Raw genomic sequence first — 4,102 nt, 5'->3', positions numbered from 1 at the left:
TCTTCCCATGTTGTAGGTGTATGTAGCCTGATATTTGCGTGTGCTGGTATAGGCGTAGATTTTTCTGATTGGTTACAAACTTTGTATGTCACCCTGATCCTGTGTAATCTGGTCTATTTTCTCTGTATAACTCTCTGACTTGTTATGTGTATGCGTGTGACATATGTGTTGTAATCTCTGTCTCTGTTCCAATGTATAGGTATCTGTAATCTTTATTCTCTTTTTATCATTGTGTAGCTTGTTCTCTCTGGTTGTGTATTCTGCTTGATCAGTATGCCCTTCTTTTCGGTGTTGTAATCTCTTCCTGAGTTCTCTCTGTTTCCGAGTTCTCTTTTTTTATAACTGTATATGATAGCTTGTTCTCTAGTTGTTGTGTTTGTGGTCTCAATCCCATCCTGATATGCATGATAGCCCTTTTATAGAGGCCAAAAGCTGATTGCAAAGATTAAAAGAAACTTTCCATTTGCCCTTTGATTTAGCAACGTGCCATGAATCCTTATTTCTGATTTTAACTTTTAAAACTGGCCATCAATGCTGCCTAGCTGAACTGAAAGCAATAATTCTTGATTTGCACCACTTTAGTACTACCTTATGCTGATTTATGGCAGATTGGTGTTCTTTTGGAATTCCTTGAGTTAATCAACGACTTACTCCTTGTATCAATCCCATAAATTCTCTTGACATTTATTTGTTTTCCTTTGCTGATTGCTTTGATTGTTCCCTCGGTGATTGCTCTCTCCAAAATTACTCAATAATTAACTCCATTCATGGTGATTATGAGCATGTGTAACTGTCGAGAGGTTCTTTGTCTGCTAATCTTGTAACTGAAGCAGTAAAGCTGCTTTATATCCGCTGAGGACTACTTGGAATTGTGCTGACCATCTTTTAAGCTGAGTGTGCTTTCGGTTTGCATCTTTTCATTGCATTCTTTTAAATTCTGTTAATTTATGAGTAATGATTGTTTTCATTTTTCTCTCTATTCCAAATTATAAAAGTTTTCCAAAGACAATATCTACACTATCTGACTATTAAATTTTCGTTTCTTGTCAGGCCGATTATCCTTCCTCACCACCTTCGAGCCCAAATTATTTTCATACAACTTAATTGCACGATCTAAATCACCAACATGAAGAGCTACTTGAGCAAATGGACCAGTGATTGAAGATCTTTGGATTAGTGCAAAAGTGTAACCATCATGATCCTTGACAAAGGCAGTGACAGTTGTTCCATGCTCAACTGGACCAGGTTCCCTTGTGATGTTTCCATCCTTGGCTCTTATGTGTTCAACCAATTTGTAAACATCTTGAGTTGCAATACTAAAATGTACAAAGCCATCTCCAATGTTGTATGAGGTCACTCCATCATTGTATATTAATAGCAAAATATGATTCTTCAGCACCAACTCCAAGTAAAACATTGACATATTTCTCCTCTAGAACATCTCTTTGCTTCAAAAGACATATTCAATGTTGATGGAGTTGCTCTACTCAGTTAAGATAGAGTGAGTGTGTTTGTGATGATGTAGTTAAAGTGATTGGCAGAAGCTCCCCCTTAACAGAGATGTTGTTGTTGCATCATTTGATTTTATTATTTTAACACAGTGCAAGACTCATCTAGTTGAAATCTAAATCATAATTGGGATAGAAATGGAATTGCGGTGATGTACATGTGCAATGATATCTCGTTGTTATAGTTATGTTGGAGTTTACTTACTATCTCCGCTTGTTGGAGAATGAAACAGGAAGATATAGATGAAGTGTATAGAAGAGGGAAGCCAATGCTTTGTTTTCTCTCCTTTTTTCTACCGTTCATTTCCTTGTTTAATATTTGTAACATATGGAGTAATGGTTGAAAAGTAATATTTGTATCAGTTAACAGAAATCAACAAGTATAATTTATGAATCTATACAAATGAAATTGGTCGCCAAAGAAAAATGGTTTCTAATTTGAATTTGTTTTCTCGAGTAAGATTTTCTAACTTGATGATTAAGAACTATGTAGACAAATATAATACAATTAATCCAGAGACGTCTCAAAAAATATTCTTTCCAATTTGGCTACTTATGTTGGTTTTTTTTCTTTTTAAAATTTTACGATTTTATGAAGAGGTCGGACAAAATTGAGTGTTCACAAAGTGCATCAGTCTCGTTCAGGAATTATGTATCAAGCTCATCAGGCTAGGAATATGGGCAAGGCACATCAAACATAACCATCTCAGTTAGAGGAAGTCCTGATGCATCAACACCATCATAGACATTTCCATCTCAAGCAGTTTCATCATGATGATGATATTACATCATATATTTAATACAATTATATTGACTATTTATTTTGGGTTACAAAACAAGTGATCTAATTTATGACAACCTAAAAGACTTTTGAAACTAATAACAGATATGGACTTAATGAGTGGATACTCAAACGGTTGACCTATAGAAGATAATGAGAACCCTATAAGTTAACACATAAGGAACGATTATGGTCCCCAAGACATCAAATCACAAATAGTTTTAACCTCTCCACATTAGAGAGAAAACGAAGATCCCAAAAGGAATGAATGATTTGGTTGAGGAAGATCATCATACCAAAACTCTTTCAAAAGGTATATCAATGGAGTAGATCAGAGAACATGGATTCAGATATGACTTTGTATCCTTGTTTTATTTTATGTTAGGTGTGAGAACCATGAAATTCAAGATGCTAGGATTGATATTTCACCAATCACGAGGGCACTATCTAACCAGTGATATTAGAGCTTTAAGTTCTAAAGTTTATAGTTCTCCATTAAAGATATTTCCCCCCAATTTTTTATGACCCTAATTTTTTTTATGAAAATTGGGCATTTAGGAATATTGATGATAATTTTTATCCACTTCCGCTTATTTGAATTATGAGTAATTTGTATTATAAATCCTTGCAACATGTGTTGAAATATATATTCAGATCTGTACATGAACATTGCATTAATTTTTGACTATGTTATGCAATATGTATATCATATGTGCACTAATACATTGGACATTGACTTTTGTCACTTTACAATTTTGAAATTTGTTAAATTAATGTATATGGTATATATGTGTTGAGATGTGTTATTATTTTATACATATATAATCTGGAATTATATATATATAATGGTTACTATTAATACTTAAAAATTATATATATTTACTATGTTAGTGTGTGAAAATGTATATATATATATATATATATATAGTGTTACATATATGTTTTAAGATATGCATGATCATATTCGATTTAATTTTTTTTTATAATAATTTGCTTATATTCTTTGATGTTTTTCACTCTGGATCTACTTTATATTTGATTAAGATTGCATCCATTTTTTCATGTGAATAATAGTTAGTACAAAGAAATTCTATTGTTTGACAGAACTAATTATTAATATTTAATCATTACATTAAAAATACTACTTACAAATTAATTTCTCTGTCCAAAGACTAGAAATTGATGTTGTTGTACGTATCTTGTGATGAGTCTATTATGTGAACATGTATTGTTTTATATATATATTACTTAACTTGTTTGTTTAATTCATTACAACACTTCATGGTTTGTTGCATTGGTTTATGGTTGATTGCATTATTAAGGAGTTGATATTGTTGAAACATTGTTTCCGTTTGGAAAGTGTGCCCTCTCATGTTTAGTCATGTATAAAATGGTAATATCTTTTTAAGGTAAAATTAAAAAGGATCATCACTGGAAATCAAAACGCAAATCCTTGTGACGGGAATGATGTAATGCTACCAAAAGGCTATAATGGATATATGTATTTATATGTTGATATAAATAATATATATATTTTGGATTAAGTATTGAATCAAACTCAATTAAATGATTTTTATTTTGGAAAATAAAATTGTTTGACATTTTAAGTGAACCTATTAAACAAGAAGTCGCCAAAGTGACATATTTTCTTTGAATTGTTCATAATAAATGTCAGATGCTAGTGTGTATATATATTCATGAGAGTATTAACCGGCCCAAAGGAAAATTATTATTTGGCCGGATTATATGCACACATGTGATGGTAAACATGTGATTATTATAAAGTTGCATATGTGAATGATAAATCAGTCCA

The 4,102-nt window shown here is 31.7% G+C and overlaps 1 pseudogene; it reads right to left on the bottom strand.

Annotated features, from left to right (window-relative positions):
• LOC109363562 lies at positions 1,013-1,460 on the bottom strand (annotated as a pseudogene).

Source organism: Lupinus angustifolius, chromosome LG13 (genome assembly GCF_001865875.1).
Source record: "Lupinus angustifolius cultivar Tanjil chromosome LG13, LupAngTanjil_v1.0, whole genome shotgun sequence".
Lineage (NCBI taxonomy): Eukaryota > Viridiplantae > Streptophyta > Magnoliopsida > Fabales > Fabaceae > Lupinus > Lupinus angustifolius.
The sequence above is the reverse complement of the archived record's forward strand: the minus strand, read 5'-3'. Positions and strand labels throughout refer to the sequence as shown.